The sequence below is a fragment of the Panthera pardus genome, unplaced genomic scaffold, assembly GCF_024362965.1.
Source record: "Panthera pardus isolate Hobbes unplaced genomic scaffold, ASM2436296v1 HiC_scaffold_18, whole genome shotgun sequence".
Classification (NCBI taxonomy): domain Eukaryota; kingdom Metazoa; phylum Chordata; class Mammalia; order Carnivora; family Felidae; genus Panthera; species Panthera pardus.
The window spans coordinates 2,243,507-2,270,956 of NW_026526743.1; the positions used below are offsets into that span (position 1 = coordinate 2,243,507).

The 27,450-nt window shown below is 49.5% G+C and overlaps 1 protein-coding gene across 1 annotated transcript in view; it reads left to right on the forward strand.

Annotated features, from left to right (window-relative positions):
* ARHGAP35 (Rho GTPase activating protein 35) overlaps nt 1-27,450 on the forward strand; it is a 120,882-nt gene that overhangs the window by 81,939 nt on the left and 11,493 nt on the right. The gene's annotated exons all lie outside the window — the stretch shown is intronic.

The following is a 27,450-nucleotide window of genomic DNA, read 5'->3' on the forward strand; positions in this document are numbered from 1 at the left end:
CTCCGAGAGGCAGGGAAGCTCCTCCTGTTTTCTGCACACCCTGGCCTGTGCTTCTCTTCCCTCTGCCTGTTCCTGATGTATGCTTTATGATAAACCAGTAGTAAGTAAAAGATGTTCCTGAGTTCTAAGAGTTGTTCAGGCAAGTTCTCAAACCTGCGGAAGGGGTTGTGGGAGCCCCCAGTTTATAAGCTGTTAGTCAGAAGTACACAGGAGGGCCCCAGATCTGTGACTGGCCTCCGAAGTGGAGGCCAGCCTTATGGGACTGAGCCCTTCACCTGTGGGGTCTGCACTGACTCCAGGTAGTTAGTGTGAGAATTGAATCGAATTGGACACCCAGCTGGTATCCGGAGAATTGGCTGGTGTGAGGAAAAACCCACATGCATTTGGTGTCGGAGGTGTTGTGAGTAAAAACAGATCACTCGGTCATACGTAGCATATTATTTTTAAACGTGCTGCTTGCTGAATGCTATTTGCTCACAGTTTTTGCATCAGTATTCATAAATGCAGTTACTCCGTGGGAGTTTTGTTTTCCTTTTGAATGCTCAGAAATGTTTATTGTCTTCGTATTCAAATGGAAGTTTTACTGGATATGAAATAATTGGGTTATCCTGTCTTTTGTTGATGCCTTCATAGGCACAGTGCTGTGGCCTTCTAGTGTGGACCGTGCATGGGGGAATCTGAGGACAGCCTTTTTTTTACCTGAAGCCCCCCCACCCCCCACTTTTTTTTTTTTTTTTTTTTAAGTTCAATAAATTTATCAGGACATACCTTGTTAATTGAAGTAAGTCACTTTTTTTCTGGAGCGTAGTGAGCCCTTTTAATTTGTAGATTTGACTTATCTTAATTTCTGTACTATGTGTCCCTTCCTGGATTTTCAGCAATGTCTTTTCCGTGTGCTTTTTTAATTTCCATAATGGAAAAATATTTCTTTCTCTCTTCTACTTCTCTGAACTCTGCCCATAAATGTTTTCTCTGCTTGTGGTCTCATCGTTTCTCAGTGCTTGTAACTCTGCTTTACACGCTGTTTCACAGGGGGAATTGCATGTTTCTTTTGTTTTTTTAATTAATGGGCATATATTTTACTTACCACATAGCAACATGTTGTGATAGATGTTCTTTGCAGTTAGTTTTTCTTGTAACTTCCCTTTTTGCTGGTAGTCTTCCTGGAGAATTTGGGCACTCTTTTTTTTTTTAAGCGAGGTAAAATTGCATAATATAAAATTTACTGTCTTGACCATTTTTAAAGGTCCCGTTCAATACGTGCTAGATCCTTTTTAAATTGTCATTCATCTTTAAATTTTTTTTTTTCAACGTTTTTTATTTATTTTTGGGACAGAGAGAGACAGAGCATGAACGGGGGAGGGGCAGTGAGAGAGGGAGACACAGAATCGGAAACAGGCTCCAGGCTCCGAGCCATCAGCCCAGAGCCTGACGCGGGGCTCGAACTCACGGACCGCGAGATCGTGACCTGGCTGAAGTCGGACGCTTAACCGACTGCGCCACCCAGGCGCCCCAAAATTGTCATTCATCTTTGAATGAGGCAATTCCTTCCTCATCTGGAAATTTGTGGACCGTTTTGGGGGGGAGAGGCTGGCTTAGCTGGAGTTTTCCTTAAATGTCTACATGTGAACGGAGCTCCTAGCCTTTCTTGCCCTGGGACGTCTGGAATCAGTGGTTGTAAGGCCCCAGGCCGTGTCTCCATTGCCCGGCCTCCCTGGTAGGACTGCTTCCTGTAGGTTTGACTTGTGCGCAGTCTTCGTGCCAGATGGGTCTGCCTCGGTTACCAGTCCCTGAGCCAGTTCCCACTGGTTGAAACAATGGATTGCTGGTTTTGCCCCCTCAGAAGGAGGAATTTACTCTTTAGAAACGGGCTTTTTGCTTTGTCCGACATCTGTAACAACAGGCTGCCTCTTTCATCGCTTTCCCACACCCTCATCTGACCTTTACAACATTTGGCGGTTCTTACTCATATATTGGGGTTTGGGGTCACACATGTCTCTAGTTTTGTCAAAGACGTGATGTTTCTGTTTCTCATTCTCCCGGTCGGTTTGTGTGATTCTCCAGCGGAGAAAGGGGATCGAGTCGTCTTTTTTCTGCCGGTTTAAAAGGAAGTACAATCTTCTAACTGAAATCAGTTGAACATTCCAAAAAACTCATTTTTTACGGTCCTTATTTTTTTTGCCTCCTGATGAGAACTTCCTCACTACCATTGGTTGGGAACTTGCTGCTTTTGTGTCATTTCAGGGTAACCTGATCTTATGGAGGGAGTGGCTTCAGGGTTTACTGAGAGGGGTGGGTTTAGACCCTTCCCGGACTTCTCTCCGTCAGCCTGGCTATTTCCGTCTTCCTCTGGTTTTATTAGCATTTCAGTTGGACTCTCTGTCCTCGAATACACATTTCTTGTGTGTGTATCGCTCTGCTGAGAGTCTTGAGGAGGAGGTGTCTCCTCTCCTACCGGCGGCGTGCGCGGCAGGAGCAAGTGCAGACCACTCTCGTCGCCGAGACCGGAGGCGCTTTGGGAGCTCGTAGGTAACCGACCTGCCGACCCCTGTGGCTCCCTCGGGGCTTGGGGCTTCCGGTGTGGAGCGGATCACGGATCTCAGGCTCCACCGACTGAAACAGCCAGGTGCCCTCAAGGTTTTCATTCTTTAGTCTGCGTAAAAAGAACAACGTTCTCTTTTGAGAGAAGACGCTTTTTCACCTCACTATTAATTATTATTATTATCGTTTCTGTAGCTAAATTTCTCCGGTTGGCCACGGTGTGTCAGTCAGGTCAGGCCAGGTTAAAATCTCAGTGGCTTAAAGGAGCAGACTTTTTCTTTTTTTTTTCCTGTTTTCTCCCAGAGCAGACTTTTTCTTAGCCGTAATATTTGTCCTGGGGGCTGTGGTCTCCATTGTTCTGACTCGGGGACCCAGATGATAGGGCAGCCACGCTCTTGAATGACGCTGGGTACAAGAGAGAAAGAAACTTGCGGAAGATCTCATTCCCGCCATTAATGCTTCGCTTTTACTCACGTGTGAGGCCTTGGTGAGACCTGGTCACGTGACTTCCCCCGCCCAGGGGGCAAGGGAGCTCACTCTTCTTGTTCCCAGGAGAAGTGAATGTTGGGAGAAGCACTAAAGCTACCACAACCACCTGTCAGTTGTGTCGGCAGAGTTGACAGATGTTCCGTTTAGAATTTCTAGTGTTTGGATTTGTACGTTTTTCTTTTAGCGTACCGGTAGAGCGGAATGTCTGTGCCCAGCTCTGCGTAGACCTTCCTGGGTGATCTTGCAGAGGGAAAGTATTCTGGACTAATCTCTTTTCTCTTTTCTGCGTGATCTTACTTAATCCCCCTCCAGTCCTATGAGGAAGAAACTAGCATTTTCCTCTTTTAATGATGAGCTGGTATTGAGGAAAATTAATTCATTTGCCCAGAAGTGGCTTAACTAATAAGTAGCAGATTCATCTCAGATGTTGATCTAATTCCAGAGCTCAAGCTCTTAATCTTATTTATTTGTATCTTAAGGTCTGAGTGTCCCCAACTTTAAAATGAGAGGCTTATTAGACTAGCTCATCTAGACAAGGGCCTCGCTGACTTAAAAATCTGCCCACCTTCCTAAAAACTAGCATAGCAGCCCTGTTGGTCTGTGCTTTGAAATGCTAGCCCTTACAAGGTTTGGCCTTTTCAGGGGCACCTGGGTGGCTCAGTCGGTTGAGCGTCCGACTTCGGCTCAGGTCACGATCGCGCAGCTCGTGAGCTCGAGCCCCGCGTCGGGCTCTGTGCTGACAGCTCAGAGCCTGGAGCTGCTTCAGATTCTGTGTCTCCCTCTCTCTCTGCCCAAACCCCCTTGCATTCTGTCTCTGTCTCTCTCAAAAATAAATAAACAATAAAAAACAAAAACAAAAAACCAAGGTTTGGCCTTTCCTAGAAACAGGAAACCAGAACCTACAACTGAGTAATTTTAAAATGGAAATCTCGATAATGGCAGAGAAACATGATTCATGGCAATACAAGTTATACTTCTCGTGCCTGACTCTAGCAGGGACCTTGGCAACCAGCCGTCGTGGTGGCTTGATCGTTTCTGGTCAGAATGTTCAGAGCCAGCATTCTTTGTGAGTGGAGAATATATGCACAGTGATAAGTTAGGTGCTTTGTTCAGCCTTCTAAATAAATCTGGCAGTTAGGAGACTGGCTTCTAAACTTGGGGCGCCTGGGTGACTCAGTCGGTTAAGTGCTCGACTCTCGATTTCAGCATAACTTGTGATCTCACGGTTCGTGAGTCAGGGTCACGGATCTCACAGATTTCACGTCGGGACTGCACTGACAGCAGGGAGCCTGCCTGGGATTCTCTCTCCCTCTCTCTCTGCCCACCCCCCCCCCCCCACTTGTGCTGTCTCTCTCAAAATATTTTTTAAAATTAAAAAAAAAAAATAGGTTAAACTTAGAAATTGGGCTTTTTGCTAGGTTTACTAGCTTTCAATCTTTTTAAAGCTTTTGTTTTTGTGGTAAAATGGGTATTCCTTATTAAAAATCACCAAAGGTGCAGTGTCTAGAGATTGTGCATTTGTGTACTATTGGTGGGAATATAGATATGGCTATTAAAGAAGATAATTTGGCAGTAACTGTTAAAAATTTTAAACCCTTGGGGAGCCTGGGTGGCTTTGTCGGTTGAGCATCCGACTCTTGATTTAGGCTCAGGTCATGATCCCAGGGTCATGGGATCGAGCCCCAAGTCGGGTTCTGCACCGAGCCTGCTTAAGATTCCCTCTCTCCCCCCCTCTGCCTCCCTCCCCCACTCGTGCTCGCTTGCTGTCTCTCTAAAAATAAATAAACATTTTAAGCTCTTATGTCTTTAGTCCTAGCCATTGGCTCTTCTGGGAATTTGTCCTATGGAAATATTTGCCTCTGCCCACAAAGTTATGTACAAGGATGTCTGTTAACAGCAGAACAGTGCATCCATCCAGTGGATGGTGTTAAAATGATGAGGTTTATCTGTATGTACTAATACGGAAGTATGCCCACAATGTATTAGAAAGTGAGAAAAGCAGAATATAAAATAATATCTGTAGTATGATCCCATTCATAAGGTAGAAGAAACCATGCGTACGTGTTTATGACATGATAAGAAAATGTCAGGGCACTTGGCTGGCTCAGTCAGAGCATGTGACTCTTGATCTCAGGGTCATGAGTTCAAGCCCCATGGTGGGGTTTAGAGATTACTTTAAAAAAAAAAAGGAGGGGCGCCTGGGTGGCGGAGTCGGTTAAGCGTCCGACTTCAGCCAGGTCACGATCTCGCGGTCCGTGAGTTCGAGCCCCGCGTCAGGCTCTGGGCTGATGGCTCAGAGCCTGGAGCCTGTTTCTGATTCTGTGTCTCCCTCTCTCTCTGCCCCTCCCCTGTTCATGCTCTGTCTCTCTCTGTCCCAAAAATAAATAAAAAAACGTTGAAAAAAAAAAATTAAAAAAAAAAAAAAAAAGGAAAGAAGGAAGGAAAAGATAGGAAAGAAAAGATAGAGAAGAAAAATGTCTGGAAATGGCAAAGACTTCGGGAGTATCTCCCAGGTGGCTCTAGGAGTGGAGGGAGATTTTTGATAGAGGTAATGGTGAAAAATAAGACTTTGACTATGTACTTTATGTATAATTGCTGCATTGAATGAAAAGGAATTTAACAGTAAGTGTTAAATTATTTAAAAAATTAAACTGGATAGAATTGTTTGAAGGAAAAAAATAAAGTTGCCTTCTCATTCCTCAAAGTTACCTGCTGTTACGAGTTTGAGTCGTTCCTTCACAAAGCTTTCTTTTTCTCTGCACATACACACAATATATATAGCAGGTGCTACTTGTTTTTACACAAAGGGAGCAACACCAAACATACTGTTCTATGCCTTGCTTTTTTCCTCACTTAAAAATACATCGCTGGGCCCCTGCGTTGCTCAGTCACTTAAGCATCTGACTCTTTTTTTTTTTTTTTAACGTTTATTCATTTGAGAGAGACAGAGCAGGAGTGGGGAAGGGGCAGAGAGAGGGAGACACAGAATCCGAAACAGGCTCCAGGCTCTGAGCTGTCAGCACAGAGCCCGACGCGGGGCTCGAACTCACGAACCGTGAGATCATTACCTGAGCCGAACCCGGACGCTCAACCGACTGAGCCACCCAAGCACCCCAAGCATCTGATTCTTGATTTCAGCTCAGGCCATGATCTCCGGGTTGTGATATTGAGCCCCACATCGGGCTCCGTTGTGCTGGGTGTGGAGCCTGCTTAAGATTCTCTCCCCCTCCCTTTCACTTTCTCTCTCCCTCTCCCCCCTCCCTCAAAAAATAAAATACAAAAATACATTGTAGGGGCGCCTGGGTGGCGCAGTCGGTTAAGCCTCCGACTTCAGCCAGGTCACGATCTCGCGGTCCGTGAGTTCGAGCCCCGCGTCGGGCTCTGGGCTGATGGCTCAGAGCCTGGAGCCTGTTTCCGATTCTGTGTCTCCCTCTCTCTCTGCCCCTCCCCCTTTCATGCTCTGTCTCTCTCTGTCCCAAAAATAAATAAAAAACATTGAAAAAAAAAAATTTAAAAAATACATTGTAGACATTTTTCCATAATGGTAGGTGTGAACTTCTACTACCTCTTCCTCTTCTTCCTCTTCCCCTTCTTCCTTCTCTTCCTCACTGCATAGTATTTCTTGGTCTGGATAGATCATAATTTATTTACTCAGTCTCCTAATGAAATACATTGTTTCTAATCTTGTGTTATAAACTGTACTCCTGTGGCTGTCTGTCTGCAGGGGGGGTATATACACATATGCATACATACATGTGTGCAGATCTGTCTGAAAAATAAATACCTCAGAATGGACAGACAGGTGTGTACATTTTGTATTTTATGGATATTGCCAAAATGCTGTCCAGCGTGCCACCCACATCTGCCTTTATGCAGTATATAAAGGCAACACTGTGGTTTTACATGGTAACCCGTTAGAATGGGAAAGCGCCTTAAAAATCATCTCGTTCAGGGGTGCCTGGGTGGCTCAATCGATTAAGCGTCTGGCTTCGGCTCAGGTCATGATCTCACAATTCGTGCGTTCAAGCCCTGAGTCGGGCTCTGTGCTGACAGCTCAGAGCCTGGAGCCTGCTTTGGATTCTCTGTCTCCCCCTCTGTCTCTGCCCCACCCCTGCTTGCGTTCTGTCTCTGTCTCTCAAAAATGAATAAAGTTTAAACAAAAAAACCTTTTTTTTGTAATCATCTAGTTCAGCCCTCTGCAGTAGGGGTGACTCTCGTGAACATACTGAACAAAAGAAGCCAGAAACAAAGGAATACATACTGTACTGTATGATTCTGTTTCTGTAAAGTAGAAATCAGGGAAAATTAGCTATGCTGTTGGAAATCAGGACAGTGGTTATCCTTGGCGGGGAGTAGAGACTGGAGGAGTGCTTCCGGAATGCTGGGAATGCTCTGATTCTTTACCTGGGTGCTATTTACGTGGGTATGTTCGGTGCATGGAAACTCATCACTGTGCACTTCTCTGTAAACTTATAAATGTGGGGACACCTGGCTGGCTCAGTCAGTGGAGTGTGTGACTCTTGATCTCGGGGTGGTAAGTTCGAGCCCCACGTTGGGTGTAGAGATTACTTAAAAATAAAATCTTAAAAAAAAAAAAAAAAAAAAACTTACAAATGTGTGGTATACTTCAGCAAAGGGCTCTCTTAGGAACGCCTGCGTGGCTCAGTTGGTTGAGCGTCCAACTCTTGGTTTCAGATCAGGTCATGATCTCGTGGCTTCGTGGGTCTGAACCCTGCGTCTGACTCTGCGCTGGCGGCATGAAACCTGTTTGGGATTCTCTCTCTCCCTCTCTCTGCCCCTCCCCCACTTGTGCAGTTTCTGTCTCTCTCAAAATAAACTTTAAAAAAAGGCTTTTTGAAGCGTCTAGTCCAACTCTTTTCATTTTACAGTTAAAACCCCACGAGTCGAAAGCTTCCCTCCCTCTGCCACCTCATGCAGCTGAGGCTTCCTGAGAGCCTTGTGCTTAAAGCCAGAGCCCTTGCCTGTCTTGCCGAGACTGGACTAGGGATGCTCTTGGCATCCAGAAGCGCTATGAATGTGTGACCGTGTCTTTCACCTTGAGGCCCTCGAAGAATAGCGGTGCGTCTGAGAGTCAGCTGATGTGCCAAGAGGAGTTTCTGCTCTGACAGCCACACGCCACCGTGTTCGGGGAAAGTCCCGGCCCAGGGCCTCACACAGACCGGCCTAGGAAGGTCCGTGGACTGCCGAGAAAGTCAGAGTGCCCGTCATGCCATCCTGCCCTTCGCTCGTGATTTCTCCCACTCAGTCCTTCTTCTCACTGCGTTCCAGTCTGTACCCTCTGCTGCTGCTTCCCGGTCGTTTTTCAGGCCGGTCCCTGTTGCACATAATTGCGTCTTCAAGAAAATTACTTGCTCAGAGTAAACAGGAAACTGATTTCCCTTTTGTCCTTCACGGCCTGCTTTGAGAGGGTGGTGGATTCCAAGGAGTTGTTTGCGTGGTGTGTGGCTCCAACATGGGAGATTTTCAGCATCCAAGATTCCTTCGTTTTGCTGTGGAGATTCTATCTGGAACCCTTCTGTAAGTCAAAGCATAGCTGCAGGTTTGAACATTTCCTGTGCTCAGAAATTGTTGCTTTTGACTGGAGATGTATTCTGAACACTTGGTGCACACACTTCTGACTTTGCTAGCACTGGCGGCACCTCTCTGTGGATGTCCTGTCTGGTCATGTGTTACAGATAATGGCTAATGGAGCGCCTGGGGGGCTCGGTCGGCTCAGGTCCTGACGTCACAGTTCGCGCGTTGGAGCCCCACGTTGGGCTCCGCGCTGACAGCACGGAGCCTGCTTGGGCTTCTCTCTCTCTCTGCCCCTCCCGCGCTTGTGTGTGCTCACTCGCAACATAAATAAAAGTAAACTTAAAAAAAAGAAAGAAAGAAGGCTAAATTACAAGGGCCAGCCCTCTTAATGTAAGACAGCCTCACGAGCATGGTGTGTTCCGTGTCCATACCGAGAGATTTGTGCAAACTTCAGATAACTGTATAAAGTTCAGACTGGCCTCCTCTTAAATCCCAAATACCCCTGACACATAGAGGAAGTGTTAAAGAAACCTCCTGATCTGTTCTAAAGGGACACTGGTAAATATAGTGCTGGAGGGGGGACCTTCCAGATATAATATCGAAGTAAGTCCTTATTTGGATGATATTAGCAAGTCCTTATTTTGAACCAGACGGGGCCTACTATAGGGGGGCACTCTCCCAGCTAGACAGTTCCCATGTTAGGCCTTCCTGCAGGCCCCTAACACACCTCACCTATTTCTTCCCTTCTGTTTTCCTTTACCCTCTGCCTTCTGTCCTCCCCTCTGGCCTCAGCAAATCCGTCTTTTATCAAAGGCCCAGCCTGAATCCTTCTTTCTTGTTGATTGACCATCCTGACTATATATTTTTTATGTTTGTTTATTATTTTGAGAGAGAGAGAGGAGGGGGTGGGCAGAGAGAGAAAATCCCAAGCAGGCTTCTCGCTGTCAGTGCAGCGCCCAACGTGGGACTAGATCTCACGAACCCTGACATCATGACCTGAGCCGAAATCAAGAGTCAGACACTTAATTGACTGAGCCACCCAGGCACCCCGATGATCCTTACTACCTTTAAGTGTGATTTCACTTTTCACATCTTTACGTCGTCTCCCCAAGTTGTCACCTGAAAAGACACAACAGTGCTCTGTATTTTTGTATCCCCACTATTCGTGGAATTCAATAGAGTGTCACCCAGTAGCATTTTTGTCAGTAATGACTTATTGCTGTGATGCTCTGTTAACCAAATGCCACCATATCATCAGAGATGAGATTACTGTAAATTGAAAATTCATTTCCAACTTTTTTTTGGTATACTTTTATTTATTTACTTTGAGAGAGAGAGAGTGGGGGCGGGGGACGGGGTTGGGCAGAGAAAGGGAGAGAGAGAGAATACCAAGCAGGCTTCATTATTAGCGTGGAGCCCAACATGGGGCTCAGTCCCACAACTGTGACATCGTGACCTGGGTCAGAATCAAGAGTTGCTCGTTCAACTGACTGAGCCACCCAGGCGCCCCTCCATTTCCAACTTATTTTGCGAACTTGAACTGTTGACATTTTGTCTTCCTTTATACCATAGGTCAGCCTCCACTGAAAAACTGTGACAGAATAATTTTCAACTTTTAACTGACTCAGCTAGCCTCTGAATTTGGGATCATGTTTGCTTGACAAGGCAGTTTTAGTTCAGCAGAGGGCTTGATATGGCTTGTTGGAGCTTAGAGGAAGATGATTTTACCCTGGGTTTTGAGGTCAATATGTGAATTCTTCCCCCCGCCATGTTTATTTATTATTTATTTTGACAGAGAGAGAGAGAGCACACACACACAAGCACAAGCAGGGAAGGGGCATACAGAGGGAGAGAGAAGAATCCCAAGGAGGCTCCACACTGTCAGCCCAGAACCCAGGGCAGGGCTCAAATCCACGAACCATGAGATCATGACCGAGCTGAAATCAAGAGTTGGATGCCCAACTGACTGAGTCACCCTGGTGCTCCCAAGGCATTTTTAATCCTGAGGAAGCCAAAGACCAGGTCTCGTTGGAGAGATGAGATGGCTCCGTGGAAGAGAACATGAACAGGGAAGAGTTCGTGGCAGTGAGTTTGCCCAGTGTCCATGAAACTGAGGTTTTAGTAGAAAGGAAGGAAGGAAGGAAGGAATTCCCTTGAGCTGGCTTGGTACATGTCCGGGGTGGTGGCCAGGCCTGTAGGAGAACTTGGATTCTGTAGCAAACAATGGATGCAGAAGAATCTTCCAGGCAAGGGAAGTGGGCTGCACAAGAGTTGGGTGTGGAAGTGAGAGGTGCTGCTGACCACAAAGTCCTGTTGCCCTAGGAATGAAGGTCAGGCTCCAGCATTTGGACTTGGCCAGGGCTTTTCACACTCCCTGTCTTGGATCCCTAGGAGTCCAAGGAAGTGCCTCTGTGTGCAGATGGGGAAGGCAAGCTACCAGGAAGGACCTTGGGTCCTTCACCCTGAAGGTTTAGTTTCAGATTTCACTTGGAGAAGGGATTTTGCCGCTCCTAAGAAAGCTTGTCAGGGGCGCCTGGGTGGCGCAGTCGGTTAAGCGTCCGACTTCAGCCAGGTCACGATCTCGCGGTCCGTGAGTTCGAGCCCCGCGTCAGGCTCTGGGCTGATGGCTCGGAGCCTGGAGCCTGTTTCTGATTCTGTGTCTCCCTCTCTCTCTGCCCCTCCCCCGTTCATGCTCTGTCTCTCTCTGTCCCAAAAATAAAATAAAAAAAAAAAAAAAAAGAAAGAAAGCTTGTCAGCCCTGTCATCAGTGGGAAGGCAGGGTTTGAAGGGTTTCATCTGCAAGAATTTGCCGAACTGTGTACGCATGAGGCTGTCCGAGTCCTCTCCCTCTGTACCTTCCCACGTCAGTCACTCTGATCAATCAGTCCTGTTGTTTTTACTACCCGGGGGTCTCGAATCTGGCCCTCACCTCTGCATTTAGTCTGCCTTCCTGGTTTATGGATGTAGCTTCTCATCCTGTGTCCCTTCTCCACGCTGCTGCAGATGTTTTTCTGTAATAAATGAGATTGCATCACCTTCCCCTGTTTAAAATTCTTCAGTGGCTCAGAATAAAGTTTTAATGCTTCTTGCCAGTAGGATCCAGCCCCTGCCTGTCATTAGACAGCTTCACCTCTGGCCCTTACTTTCATCCACAATGATAAAATGCAGCCACACAGATTAGAACTATGTGCAGTTCCTTAAGCTTTTGTGATACTTCTCACCCACACCACCTTTACTTGCTGTTTTCAAGGACTCCCCTCCTGGAGTCCTTCTCTGACCTCCCCTCTGAGCCAGGACCCCCCCACCCCACCCCACCCCACCCCACCCCATGTTCTGTAGGGCTCTGTGCAGTCCTCTATGACCAGTCAATCACACTGAACTCCGATTGTCTTCCTTCCTCAATAGATCCTAAGTTCCTTGAGGGAAGGGACTGGGTCTTCATCATTGTATCCCGCAAACTAAGGACACAGGGCTCTAATAAATGGCTGTGAATAACCGACTGGTAGACTGGTATAGAGACATTCAAAAGACCTCTTCCCTCAAGACTTCCATTCAGTGGAAACATGGAATTGTATGCACAGAAAAGGAGAAGTAAAAAGCATACAATACTAACCTTGAGGAAGGTTGCAGCATCGGAGTGGAAACAGATTCTCTGTGTTCTTAGTGTGAGGGGTAGAGGGTGTGCTGTTAACAGTCCAAGGGATGTGTGAAACTTAAGAGGTAGGATATTGAAATAGACAAGCTTGGAAAGAAAGGGGCTGTGAATCAGCAGAGCAGGGCAAGAAAGCGAGTGAATCAGGCTGCCTGGGCTAATGGGAGATGTGGTGTCCTGAGTGGAGGTGCCAGCCATGAATATTCAAATGCATCTTTCCTGGGTTTGGGGAAGTGTCTGAAAATCATCTTAGAATTTAGGGTTCAAATTAATACAATGTGGGCGACCCTTGAAAATAAGTTAAAGAAGCTAGTCACAGGGACCACATACTTGAGGATTCCATTTATAGGAAATGTTCAGAGTAGGCAAATCTATAAAGACAGAAAGTAGACTAGTGGTTACCAGGGGCTTCAAGGAGAGAGAAATTTGGAGTAGCCGCTAACGGGTATGGAGTTTCTTTTTGGGTTGATGAAAATGTTCTAAAGTTGATTGTGATGATGGTTACTCTCTAAATTTATTTAAAAACCACTGAATTGGGGGCGTCTAGGTGGCTCAGTTGAGCATCCAACTCTTGATTTCAGCTCAGGTCGTGATCCCAGCCACTGAGCATGGAGCCTGCTTGGGATTTTCTCTCCCTCTCCCTCTCCCTCTCCCTCTCCCTCTCCCTCTCCCTCTCCCTCTCCCTCTCCCTCTCCGCTCCTCTCCCCCACTCGAACTGTCTCTCTAAATAATAAGAAGAAGAATAACGACAACAACAACTATTGAATTGTGTACTTTCAACAGGTGCATTGTATGGTATGTGAATTGTATCTCTATAGGGCTGTTACATAATGACAACAACAATATGGGTAGAGGATAAGATGGGTAGATGTTCTACTCTAGGTTTGTACTTAAAATTTCTCCGTTCGTAGCAGCCAGTACTCATTCAAAGGTCGGTCCTTTGAGAAGAGATCTGTCTGCCAAAGATTCTTCACTGCCTGATTTCTCTGCTGTCTCACGCACCCTGGGACTGCTCCATCGTTCAGCCATGGAACAAGCAGGGGCCGGCAGAGACAGCGACAGCGTTAGAGCCTCAGTGACTCTGAGAGAGAACATCTACATCTGGGCCGTTCTGAGCAGCAACAGGCAGAACAACAGAGAACACTCTCTTCAGGGGTCTAAAGACCCCGAGTTGAACCATCCCGACCTAAATAACTGCTGAATGAATCGCTTCCGTGGGTGTCCTCAGCCTCAAAGAAGCAGTAGATTTTCTTCCTCAGCCCCAGGTTTCTGAACTCATGCCATTGTTGGATCTCTCTGCTCCGTGTATTCCTGGGTTGGATTCAGCGTCTGAGATGACCTCCGTTTTTGTTTCTGTCTGTCCTCTCCACTTTCAGGAGTCCTTCTCTGAGTCCCACTCTCCCACCTGCCCAAGGCAAGATGAGGGGTTGGCACCAGAACCAGTAGGCTCTCTGCTGCTGGTGCACAGCCCTGTACTGGTGCTGCCACTTTGCTCCTCTGTGTCCTGCGATGCTGCTACACCATAAGGAATTCCAGGGCAGGAACTGCCTCTTCTTCGCCTTCACCTGGCGTGGCCCTTCACGTGTTGTGGGCACCCGGGTGTTTATCGAAGGAGTAAGTGACTTCTTCCTCCTGTGCACGGACTTGGTTAGACGAGGGCAGAGAAGGAAATAAAGTCGCTAGATGCAAGGTGAATTCCTGAGGATTGATCACTTGGAGATCTCTCACTGGCTGGAGCCCGTCATTTTTGCTTTTCTTTTTCCTTGTCCAGGTGGCTGTGTTGCACACGAGTTTTGTTTCACCTTTGAAGGCTGTAGGATGCTTCTGCCACAAGGGCTGTCTTTGTGGAGTTTGGTGAAATGTTTGTTGTTGGAGGGATTTATATTGTTAGAGCAGATAACTTGGGGAAAAGCAGATTCTCAGACCCCTGGAGTCAACTTGAGGGACTGTGCAAGCAAGTGTATTTTGTATTTAGAGGCGCTTAACCTAGGGTCTGTGGATGGGCTTCCGGAGATCCGCGAACCCCTGAAAATCAGTGCGGAGGTTGTGTGTGTGTGTGTGTGTGTGTGTGTGTGTGTGTGTGCGCGCGCGTGTGCACGCGTGCACGCATGCACACTGTGGCTAGACCGAATGTGCAGCCGTGTTCGTCAGGTGAGCAAGGTGAGGGGAGCCTCCTCCCAAAAGGTTAAAGATAGCTCTGCAGCCACGTGTTTGTGGCATACCTGCCGTATGACCCAGAGCAAGCCAGGATGACGGCACACCCTTGTCCTCAAGGAGTTTATGGTCCAATAAAAGCAAAATGACTTGGCCCTAAACCACTCAGAGCTGACAAGAGAGAGCTCTTTGAGGGCCGGGAGGTAGAGTTCCCCTACTTAAAGGGTAAGAGGTTGGGAGGTGATTGAGCCTAGCTGGAACAGTGTTCTCGTCACAGCCCCGGGACGGGAGAGACCCCGTAGCTTCCCAGGGATTCCGTGTGCCCTGCTGGCCAAAGAGGGTGGATATAGTCCACCCCCGGCTTTACTGTGTGCCTGTCCCCTCCCACTGGGTCCTTCCCAAGTGAGAGTCACTGGTCACGTATGCTCATGACAAACGGCAGTAAAAGTGTTTTTATGCGGTAAGGTGAGCTCCTGGCTTTATTTCCGAGGTGTCGCCTCCATATTGTAGATTGAAAAGAGACGACCATCAGGGGTCCCTGAGTTTTATCCCTCCTCATAGAGACACGGCCTAGCGCACGTCTCTATCTCTTCCTGCGTCTTCACGGTGAACATGAGAAAGCCTCCCAGTGTTAGGGAACGCTTGGATCCGTGGTTCACAGTTCTTCAGAACACCCTGGCCCAGTCTTCCCTGGAACTGCCCTCCAGAAAACGCCACCAAATTCATCCATGGAAAATGGCTGCTTAGTGTTTGGAGTAAGTAATACGCGTGTAATTTTCAGCTTCGTAACTGAGAGCAAATTACAGTGTCGCCCTGATGGGAGACAGCAAGACAAAAGGCCAAACTATTGCTTGAGCTGATTTCCTCCAGCTGTTGGTGAACTCCCAGGTTGCTTGATCTAATTGGGAAACGCTCTTTATGCCGCACAGAGCCTTGCCCAGAGAGGGGACATCTGTGGGCAGCGTGACAGGTGTGACCCTGAGCGAGTTCTTGAACGTCTAAGGCTCGGTTTCCTGGACTGTAAAATGAAGATGGAAACGGCTCCCTTGCAGGGGAGTCGTGGGTATTACGGCAGATAATGTGGGCCGAGGGCCAGTTTGGAGCTCACGTCGCCAGGGCCAGCGCCGTTTCCAGGAGTCTCATTTTGTTCTCATGGCGGCCCTCTGAGATGGGCGTGATTTCCGATTTTCTGATAAGGAAAATGAGATTCAGAAAGGGAAGGTAGGAGAGCTGGGATTCTAACCCAGAGCCATTACCCTCTTAGCTGTATTGCCCCCCCCCCCCCCCTTTGCTAGGAATTTGAAGCCCGGAGAAGATCGTGGCCTGGCAGCTCCCGGAGCAGTGGGGTCAGGCTGGCTAATGTTGGACTCTGCTGCCTGCACCACACACCCTTCTTCCTCTCTAACCGCGTCAGAGGTTTTTTATTTTCCTCCTGACATCGGATATGTGAGGTCTTTTCCAGCACCACTTCTCCAGCTCTCGGACACCAACTAGGTGTCCTACAGTTCACTTCCGACGCTGACTCCCCAGGGTTACTTACTGTAGGACTCAGCAGGTTTAAGGACTCAGTCTCGCAAGCCAGTCCTCACTTCAGACGCCATTTGCGAGTATGGAATCCCCGAGTTACCCACGCACACTTCTGTCTGACCTGCCACGAAGTCAGGGGTTCCCTCAACCTCCCCCTAGGTTCAGTAGTTCGGGCGAACGCCTCACAGAACTCTGGACGGTGCCGGACAGACCCTTACGGTTGGTTACGTGGGATGCAACTCCGGGAGAGCTGAACAGAAGAGCTGCTAGGGCATCGTACACGTGCGCTCTCTGAGTGTGCCACCTTCCCGGCACCTTGGCGTGTTCCCCAACACGGCAGCTCTCCCAGCCCTGTCGTGGAGGGGTTTTACGGAGGTGCCGTTAGTTAGGCATAGTTGATTAGGTCGTTGACTGACTGTAATTGGGCTGGATCTCCAACCCCTCTCTTACGGAGGGGGGCTGAAAGTTGTAACCCCTTTAATCAAGACGCGGTCTTTGTGGTCACCAACCCCCACTGCGAGGCTGTCTTGAAGCTGTCTAGCGCTAGAGTCACTCATCAAAAACTCAGGTATAGTTAGAAAGGGCTCGTTATGAATAACAAAAGACACTCTTATCTTTAAGGAAATTCCAAGGGTTTTAGGAGCCCTGTGCCAGGAACTGGGGACAAAGACCAACTGTGTATTTCCTGTTATACGACTCTGCCCCTGCCCGTCTTCCCACAGGGTGCCTAAGTTTAAGGTCTTGCCGGTGGGCTTCCTCTGCCCCTCTGAGGGCACCAGGGCCGAGGAGACAGCTGTCCTCCAAGGCTGGGAAGGAGAAGCCGGAAGGGAGCAGCCGGAAGAACCCAGCCTGGGCCAGCGTGCCCCTCCGCAGCCCGGGGAGAGCCCTGTGCTCGTGCCGCTTCTTCCCAGGTCACCGTACAAACTTCATACGCTATTAATCTCAAAGTACCACTAATCCCTTTTTAGAACAGAGGAAACAAGTCCTGGAGTCCTTTGGGCAGAGGCCACTCGCAGCCCGTCGGAATGGAAAGGACCCACGTTCCGGCTATTTCTTCCGTGCTTCGCACTGCCGAAGCTGTGAGCTTTGCTCATCCGACTGAACAGATTCAGAATTTTACCAAGTTCTTTAACACTTGGGAAACTGCTACCCTAAAAAAAGCGTCCATATTTCTATCCACGTGCATCGTAGTCATATTCTAGAGCTATTGTGGAGGAGATCTGGTGGAACTGGAGCTGTCAGATCCAGTCGGTTATGTCCCTGCCGTCAGCCCAGGTCTCTGTAGTTCTGTCTTTCAGAGAAGGCAGCTGATTTCAGTGCAGATGCTCCCATCTATCACTGTAACGGTTTAATAGGCTCAGTTACGACTTGGGTACACCAACAGGCTTTATGGAGTAAATGCCATATTTATACTGCTTTGAATTGATGATAAAGTGCTGAAATAGGTGTGTGGTTTCATCTGCTGTGATTTTTATGGGGGTTCTGTGTTCCTTAATCTCCCCACCCCCTGTGATTCTAGGTTCGCTGGCAAGTTGCTGGCCCATAACCTAAATAGTGTGAAAACCGAGGTTTTTCCACTCTTTTTGACTGCCTCTCATGTGCCCCTTTCTCACCACCCTCCTGTTTTCTGGTCACTTGTAAGTTAAACACAGGCACTTGCGTTGTAAAAATGCCCCCATGGGGCACCTGGTGGCTCCGTCAGTTAAGCGCCTGACTCTTGATTTCGGCTCAGGTCATGATCTCATGGGTTCGTGGGATCGGGCCCCACCTCAGGCTGTGTGCTGACAGTGTGGAGCCTGCTTGGGATTCTATCTGTCCCTCCCTCTCTGCCCCTTCCCTGCTCACGCTCTGAATCTCTCACTCTCAAAATAAACAAACATGTCTAAAAACTGACTTATTTAAAAAAAAAAAAAATGCTCCCTTGCCGTAAAAGCAGGCAGTCGGCCCCACTTTGGCCTCTTCCAGATAAGCAGGGTTCGTGTGGCTTGTGACTCGGCGTTGCTAGCGGATTTCCTCAGGACCCAGTGCCCTGATCTGCGCAGCGCGCCCTGGCAGGCCGCCTGGACAGCCCGGCAGCCAGAGAGAAGTAAAGCTTGTTTCACAGAGTAATCCTGCCCTTCCATCCAAGACAGAAATAGTCTGGGTGGAAGCCCAGATCCCCGAGACCGTTCCGACAGACCTGCCTGGCCTGGCCGTTCCGGTCGTGCCTCCCCTCTCGGCAGCGGTGAGCTCCGTCAGGCAGGCTGCTCCCCCTTAGCGAGCGGCCCGGACACACGCCGCGTTTGCTCCCGCAGTCGGTTCTGCGGGCCGCCCGCAAGAGCCTCTCCGCCCCCGCCTGTGCCCCTGAACTGTTGCCTGAGGGGAGCTCTGTGGCCCTCGCCCTCGCTCTCGGTCCCTGTCTGTCCTTCGTGCCTACGCGTGTGCGTGTGGGAAGGGGTGCAGCCCACTGTGGGGGATCCCAGCCAAAGCCAGACTCTGGCCCCTCTCTGTAAAAGTGAACAACCAGGGGCGCCTGGGTGGCTCAGTCGGTGAAGCGTCCGACTTGGGCTCGGATCGTGATCTCACGGTTCATGGGTTCGAGCCCCGCGTCGGGCTCTGTGCAGACACGCTCGGTGTCTGGAGCCTGCTTCCGATTCTGTGTCTTCCTCTCTCTCTGCCTTCCCCTGTTCGCGCTGTGTCTCTGTCTCTCTTGAAAATAAAAGAAAACATTTTAAAAATTAAAAAAAAAAAAAAAAAAAAATGAACAACCCAGATCGGAAAGCCACACACAGAGCAGCAGGCGACTAACCCCCGGGAGATGATAAATGAATTTATGAAGTCCCCGTGACCTCTGCAGGGACTAGTGGAGATGGGGAGCGCAGACCCTCACCCGGTGCATAAAGGAAGGTAGGGGTTGGACACAGTTGTTCATGAAACATCTTTTCCATGCTGGCCAGGCCGGAGGCTTTCTCTTTCCCACATTCCACGGGCCGGGAAGGCCTGCCAGTACGCCTGGAGGCCCGAGGCTGTCCGCTTCCTCCGTCTCTTCGACCAGAGAAACTGCACATTCAGTGTCAGGCACTTACTTCTCTTTCCCTCCATTCTGGGCCTAGTTGCTGAATGCCTTCTTCCGGTATGAGCGGCTCTGCCGAGTCCGGGTACCTAGACGGGTAATCAGAAAACCCTCCCTGCTCCCATGGCCTACTGGGGGGCCGGCACGCAGCAGATAACCTCTCGGCTGCGCGGGGACTTTCCGGCTCGCCGGTGCCCCGTAAGAAGGTGCAGAGCGAGTGGGGTGTGGGGATTGAGCACAGGCTCCGGGGCCAGACTGCCTGGGTTCGAGTGCACCCCTGCCGTTCGTCTGCCGCATGGCTCGGTCTGTCCCGCTGTAAAATGGGCACCATAACAATGGTAGTCTACAGCTCCCGGGTTGTTACGAGGCCTTGCTGAGACGGGGCACGTGAAGTGCTTATCCCTGAGCCTGGCCCGTCGTGGAAGCACCGCGTCAATGGAAGCACTTACCGTAACACGCTTAATTTAGATCTGGGGGTCGGGGGAGTCCTCTCTGAGGGAGCGACGTTTAGCCAGCCAGAAGCAATGGGGGGAAAGGTAGAAGTAACAACCTGCAAGAAGGCCTTGCGGAGGAGGATCCGGTGCTTCCAAGCCAACACGATGGGGGGCTGGGGGGCTGGGGAGCAGGCTCGGGCGGTGACGCAGGCCACCCCACGCCACGTGCGGTATTGTGTCCTAGACGCAGAGCGGAAGGATTGCCGGCCGGTGGGGGCTACAACCCCCTTTTCTGCCTGAGGATTATAGGCCTCTCACCTATGAAGAGTGCTCGTCTTAGTGAGGAAAGGGAAACCGGGAAAGGAAGGACACCGGGCTGTGATTGGTGACATCTTTGTCCCTTTCATGGTTCATTGGGAATCAGGAACCTGAAAGAAGTTAACCTCTGCCCTCATTAATGCTTGGGAGGAATCTGCCCGTGACCTCAAGGGGCCGCTCTCCTTGGGGGCCTGTTGGAAAGGAAGTTGGCATTAGATGCATGGGGCTGGGGCTGGCAGTGACACACTACCTCTGCGCTGGTTGGAGCTGTGTCTTTGTCGGTAGCGCTTTGTTTAGCCAGTGAGACCCCTCACCGTGGTGGCCCCAGCTCGCCTCAGAGCCACACTGCCGTCACCCCTGTGCCACTGGGCTTGTGCGTGTGCCGACAGAGCCACACCCGGAGCCCGAAGGATGCTCGAATTCTTGGCAGAAGGGTCTCCCAGCTGCTCCCGGCTTGGAACGTTGGTTGCTGCTTTGCTGGGTACGGTTTGCTCAGCTCGACTGTGGGTCGCACTCTCCTCTCCCCTCCATCCCGGGCTGCCCAGAACAGGCAGCATCAGCTCTAGGCTGACCTGAAGTTCACTTTGTCGGCGTGGTTTCTCAAACCCATCTTTCGGGGTCTGCATTTTCTTGAAAATCAGGAGAAAAATACAGGGCCCCTTGTTTGGCTCAGAGCAGAGTCCAGAAGCCCTCTTTCACAGTTAAATGCAGTAAATACATGGGGAGCTTATAAAGGATCAGCCAGATGCTAGAGCCATATGATGCCCCAGACCTGGTGTGATATTTTCATCTCTTTCCCCCAGATCTCTTCTCTCCCTTCCTCCTCAGCCTTGAGATTTATGACATGACTGTGTGTACGTACAATAGAGTTGGAAATTTATAAAGCCACAGTGCCTACTTGTGGGGCTAACACCCGGTCAAGCAGTCATAATAGAGTGTTAGTGGCATTCTGTCATGGGGAGAGAGGAGGTCTGGCATTGCCAGAAACAGATCTTGATTGACGAGGGAATTACCGAGGGAAGACAGCTAACAAAGGGGCGCTGGCGGGGCCAGAGTGACCCTAGTGTTCGATTAATAGAAGAGCCAGAAAATCATTCCGAGCACATCCAAAACAGGAAGGCAACGGGGAGATCTGGCGGGGACTCTTTCGTGTCATCAATAGTAGAACTGCATCGTAGGAATAAAGCAAGGACCCTTCCCATTGGCTGCTTTTTATGTGGCGAGGAGGTGGCATTTTTTCTGTGGCGCTTCCTCCTCACCCTCCAAGTGACAGATGAGAACACGGAGCGGGGTGTGAATGAAGAGATGAACGCGTAGGACTACGCAGGGGATGGAAAGTTCTCAGAGCCCATAGTGGATCGATCTGGCATTGGCAGGATGTAACCTCCATACCACATTCAAGGGAGAAGGGACCGGGGATTAGCGTTGCAGATAGTAGACCCCTTGCACAGTAATCGGAGACGGAGCCTGAGCGAGCTGGTTCAGATCCTGCCCCCACCACTGACCCAGCTCCGTGGCTTTGGGCAAATGGCTCGGCCTCACCAAGCCTCCATTTGCTATCTGTAAAATGGGAATAAGACCAATATTTACCTTAAAGAATTAGTGGGCGGATCCACTATGATAATTCTAGTGAAGAGCTGAGAAAACTGCCGGGTACATAGTAAGCCCTCAGCAAAAGTTACCTGTCATCGTTTTCTTACTACCATTGGCCTTCCAGCGTGCCAGCCATTCGTATTCCCCCCTTGCACGTGTGTAATCTCAGTATTTGCAACGTCTCGACCAGAGTCCTTAATAAACAACCCTGTTTTTGACAAAGTAGCCGAAACTCCGAGAGGTGAGTGATCTGTCCCCAGTCACCCTGCCAGCTGTGAGGCAGAGCCAGGATCAGAATCACGGTCACTTTGGTGTCGAAGCCCAGGCGTCTTTTAAAATATTTTTCTGCAGACTGGCTGGTTTGGGCTCAGCCCTCAGAACAGGCCCTGCCTCTAGGCGCCACTGCCGTCGAGGCTTGTGAAGGGTGTAGAGCAAGGAGGGGGACAACAGCAGCCGTTGAACTGCTCTTCCTCACAGCAGCGAAGGTGGGCGTGCATCCGTTCCATGGTCAGGTGAGCCGCAGCGAGGGTCAGGATTCGAGCCCGTGTCTCCCGGACAACAAAAGTCAGGTGCCCCTCCACTTGCCGGCTTGCTTTCCACTCAGATCATCCGGGTAACAGCTACTGCCTTAACCCCAAGGTCTCCCGAAAGGCACACCACTAGGCCACGGCGGGGGAGCTGTTCTGTCTGTTGTGCGGAGAAGGAAAGCCAGGGGGCCGGGACCCCACAGCTAGCAGGTCGCTTCTGCTCTTGACCTCCGTGTTCCACCGCCCCCAGCCCTTTCGTCTTCCTCCAAGGTGGGGGTGCTGCGGTGTGACCCTCAGAAGGAAAGACCACGTGTGCTGCTGGCCTGCGGCCCCAACGGAGGGCATCTTCCTCCTCCCCAGAGGTTGGCCCTCTTCAAGACCGTTTAGATTTTATGGTCGAGGGAGTTGCCTTCTCTGCCGAGTTCCCAGCGCCCCTCTGGGCTTGTAATTTAGCCCACCTGTGACTTCTTAGTCTTAGATGCATGGACGAGAAGAGTACTCTGTTAGATGGGTTTTCAGCCCCCAGAAAAGTCAACAAAAGTTATTTCATAGTTAAGGCCTGTCTCGTGTGGGCCACTTAGAGCACCGGCAGCACCAGTTAAGTTTTTTCTAAAGGACTGAAGTGCTGAGTTTTTATACCTAAATATAGAATGTGAAAAATAAACAAGTCAGAATTTATCTTAGAAGAGGAATTGATTTGTTGCTAGAAAGGAAACTTGGGAGGAACGGAGTCCTGGTGTGAATGAGCAGAGGCAAAGCCTGACGTGGGCCGACTGCGGAAAGCCTCCTGGCCACGAACGCTGGTGCTGAGAAGTGGTGCTTGGGATCCAAGAACATAAACTCGTTTGGACATTTCGGAAAATCAGACACGTGCCCTGGCAGGAGGTGATTCGCCCCCCTCGGTTTCCAAGCTCCCAGTGTCCCTAGTGCTCCGGGTGCCAGGGAGGAGCCGGGGTCAGCAGCCACTCTGACGGGGAAATCAAGGGTGAAATCTGCTAGTTCTCTGGCCCATGGGGCATGCCTCCTGGCTGGCATGGGCGGGCCATCTAGCCTTCTTAGGTCATCAGAGGAGTTTTGAGGAAGACCACACCTGAAAGGCTCTGGAAAGGCACTTAACTGCCATGTAGGGGCTTGGTAAATATTCAGCGAAAGAAAGAATAAGGCCCTTTTGCCTTTCTCTTTACTATTTCTTAACATTTTTATGAAAGTCATACATGGCTGTGGGTAAAGTTTAATACATTAAAGGCTTGCTCACGTTACGAAAAAGCAGCGGTTTAATACTTTTGAAAATGCTTTGTTTCCAAAGTATCCAGTATTTATTTTGCCTTGTACATATTGCCTCCCAGTTTTATTGAAACGTCGAATTTAGGAGTCTGAGATCTTCAAGGTCTGGGTCATCTTCTACAGTAGCGGTTATCAAAATGGATGGTTGCCCGACCGGCAGCGTCCACACTGTCCGGAAATGTGCTAGAGATCCACGTTCCGGATCCCGCTCCGGGCTGATGTTGTCGGAATCTCTGCGGCAGAGCCCGGGCGCCTGTATTGCAGCCGGCCTTCCCAGGGGTTCTGACGCGTGCTCAGTTTGCAGAACTGGTGATTTAGAACAGGGTAAAAGAACGCAGACTCTAAAAGTCAGGTGGGGTTGAGGTCACAGCCCAGCAGCTCTCTGACCTTGCCCGTCTTACTTTACCTCTTAGTCTCTGCATTCCCGACTGTACGATGGGATCGGTAATAATCTCTCTGAAGAGGCTGTTGTGAGAACTAACGTAAAAATGCACAGCAAGCGCTTGGCATCGTGCACCTCACACGTAGTAAGCATCCAGTGGGCGCTTTGGTATTGTTGTTGTTAGCTATCTTCCTAGACCAGGTGTTAATATTTTTAAACAGAAACCCTTGACAAATGGCTGTCCGGTGAAGAGGGAGCTCAGAAGCTCTGGCCCAGGCCAGCGAATGTCAGCTGTAGGTATTAGATTGTTATTTCATATATTGAGAGAACGTTTCCCTTCCTGCAGTTTCCATTCTTAGTCGTAGCCCTGTTCTCCAGAGCAGTTGGACAAGACTGTTCACGTAGCAGTTGTTGAGGTATTTGAAGAGAGTGACCTAGGCCATTCTGAACTTTCCCTTGTTCTATTCCCAAAAATTAGCTTTAATGGAGAAGATATCTGAAGGGCTTTTTCAGATAGGACTTTTTTAAAAGGAAAGAAAAAGGACTGTAGGTGAGGCCCTGCTTCGCTAGCGGGTCTTTGGAGATTTCTGGTGTGCGGAGACGCCTCAGAGTTGAGGTTGAAGCTTCTCAAGCAGACTTGCGGGCGTGGAATGGATGTGTCATCGGGGCACCGCTGGCAAGGGCTTTGCTTCCTGCTGGCAGGCCTGAGCCACAGGCGCCCCCCACCCCCCCAGGAGTGTTTCTGTGTGGGTCCCGGGAGGCGCAGCCCGGGGAAGCCGGTCCTGCTGTGTCAGGGGCCGTGGTTCTCAGCTGTATCGCTAGCCCTGGGCTCTGTTTCGGTAGCGGCCTTTGTGGTGTTTGCAGTCTGTTCTGAGCTTTTGTTTTTATTTAATTGATGTCTGATTAGTAGCTGTGAAAAATTGTAGTGGCCAAGCAGATGATACCTTTCCTAAATTATGCTGTGGCGTTGTGTAGGGCAGCAGCAGAATTGCTATTTTAAAATGGCATTTCGTAAAATAAACACGTGTCCCGATTACAGGAAATACTAAGTTGATGATGAATTGACGCTGCGGAGCTGGCCTTGCGCTTGTAAAAATGCCTCCACTCTCGTGATCGTCCATCTAGTGAGGTTTCAGCAGGCCCACGCCTCGGATAGTATCCAGAGAGCTGATTTGCAGCTCGTTTTCTGCCCTCCGGCGCTGGGGCAGGTGGCCACAAGGAGACAGCGCAGAGGACTTCTGTCCACGCTGGAGGTCAGAGTGGCCAGAAGATGGTGAATGGCCTGAGGCTGTCAGGATCTTCCGCAGTTCCTACGGGGCCTGTCCACACCTGGGGCTCAGACCAGGGCATTGCCACATTCTTGAGGGACTTTTAAGGCCCTGCCATTTGTGCCGTTGTTTCCTGTGTGCTGGAGGGAGCTGATATTCAGATAAAGGGAAGAGTATGTAGAAAGTAGGTTGTATTTTCAGCCTATAGGAGGTGAAGCCTTGTGCCTGCTGACACATAACACAGGGCTTGCCAAAATGTTAAAGTGTGGATGATTGTGTGTGTGTGTGTGTGTGTCTGTGTGTGTGTGTGTGTCTGTGTGTGTGTCTGTGTGTTGTATGTGTGGTTACCTGGGATGTGAAATAGGTAAAAAGTTTAAATATGTCTGAGACGCTTTGGAAAAGTCACTAAGAAGAAAAGAGACCATTGGAAATTTACTAGGTCCATCCCTGACTCTGACCTTTGGGGGTTGACAGCATTAGGGGATGTGCCATCTCAAAAGCGACCCAGAATGGCGAGGACCAATGGACTTCACTCAAGTGTGGCCTATCTTCTGCGGGGAAGACTGTGGTCTGGACCCCAACGTGTTGGATAGATTCCAGACATCTTCCGGAACAGCACTGAGGCAGAAGGGTGACAGAGGCCCTGGACTTGGGCTTCTTATCATCTGTGCAGTTTGGGGCGAGGATTTCACCTTTTAGAATCTTCCTTTTCTCATCTGTGTTGTCACTGTCCAGCAGCTCCTACCATAAGGGCTGGAGGGTTCAGGGGCGTCAACGTTTATTGAGTGAGTGAGTAGGTGGATGTGGTGGGGAAGCACCCGGCTCAGTGCACAACATAGAGACACTCCAGAAACGTCAGTGCCGAAAGGGAGGCAGTGAGCAAGGTTGCCGAGCGGGGTTCGTCTGGGGCCTCAGGTTTGGAAAGTGTACATACTTCTCCCTCCCCACAAATGCAGTGAGGGCAGCTCCTTTGTAGCCAGGCATTGCAAGGTAGGGTGTCCCGTTAACCCCCTTTTCTCTGGGGTGAAAGGCCTATGTGCAATTAACAGCTTTTAAGCCAGAGAATTGTTGACTCTTGCTTCGATGTTCTTTAGAGTTCACCTGCTACTGTTGTGGGGCCCCAGAAATAGGCTGCTGCTTTTATCTTGCCTGATGGGTGCCTCTCCAGAGGCAGTAATTACGGTCATAACTGACATTGAGACACTTGGCTCTCAGGAGCTCACTAATTGACTTCCGGGCCTGGTCCCGTCTCCACTGCCCACACTGCCTTCTGGTGTTGGCTCCGGGGCACATCCTCAGGGCCCCTTCAGCTAGCCAGGGTTGCTCGAAACCGTAGTCTTCAGGAGGGGCCAGGCTTGGTTTAGCCATGAGATCCCACTCTGCTCTTCACTGTGACTTCCTCGTCCTTTAGAACTGTGGTCTCAGGGGCACAGCCGTGGCCTCTCCTTCCCTGAGATGAGGACAGTGGAGGCAGTAGCCAGGGCCTGGACTCCACTTTAACCTGAGCGGTGCTTCCTGTGCCGAGGGGTTGAGAGCTGAAGGGTGGGGTGAGTCAGTCTCTCACCTGATCCTTTGTGTTCTTCTGTATTACTTAACTACATTTTAAGATTTTTTTTCCTTACCTAACGCTGTATATACTAAATCAGTTATAAAAGGATCACAGAGCTAAGTGAAAAAAAAAAAAATTATAAAAGAACAAGAAAGAAATAGAGAGTACCTGCTCTAAAAATAGGAAAAGCTGTTCAAAGGTAAAAACAAAGGGAGGCATCCGGGCGCCTGGGTGGCTCAGTCAGTTGAGTGTCGGTTGACTCTTGGTCTCAGTTCAGGTCATGATCTCTCAGTTCGTGAGATAGAGCACCTCATCAGGCTCTCTGAACTGATAGCACAGAGCCTGCCTGGGATTCTCTCTCTCTCTCTCTCTCTCTCTCTCTCTCTCTGCTCCTCCACTGCTCGGGCTGTCTCTCTCAAAATAAACAAACTTTTAAAAAAATGTCTAAAGACAAAGGAAGACTGATAAAGAAACAGACTGGTCCTGAAAACCTAAAAATTTTAAATTACATACCTCAAAAAATTCATTATACATATTTAGAAGACACATAACAAAAAGGGGGAATGTTGTAACATTAACATAGTTCCTTACTATTCAGAGGCCTCTTTCAAGTACACAGTGAGAGGGACCACTCGTAAAAAATGAACAAGAATGACAAGAACAGGGGCGCCTGGGTGGCTCAGTCGGTTAAGCGTCCGACTTTGGCTCAGGTCATGATCTCACAGTTTGTGGGTTCAAGCCCCACGTCGGGCTCTGTTTTGACAGCTCAGAGCCCGGAGCCTGTTTCGGATTCTGTCTCTCCCTCTCTCTCTGCCCTTCCCCTGCTCATGCTGTCATGCCCAATCTCTCCCCTCCTCCCCCACTCTCTCTCTCTCCCCCCCACCTCTCAAAAATAAATAAACATTTTTTAAAAATTAGGGACACTTGGGTGGCTCAGTCGGTTGAGCTTCCGACTTCAGCTCAGGTCATGATCTCACAGTTTATGAGTTCGAGCCCTGTGTCGGGCTCTGTGCTGACAGCTTAGAGCCTGGAGCATTCTTTGGATTCTGTGTCTCCTTCTCTCTCTGCTCGCGCACACGCTCTGTCTCTCTCTCTCTCTCTCAAAGATAAATATTAAAAAAATGTTTTTTAATTAAAAAAAAGAA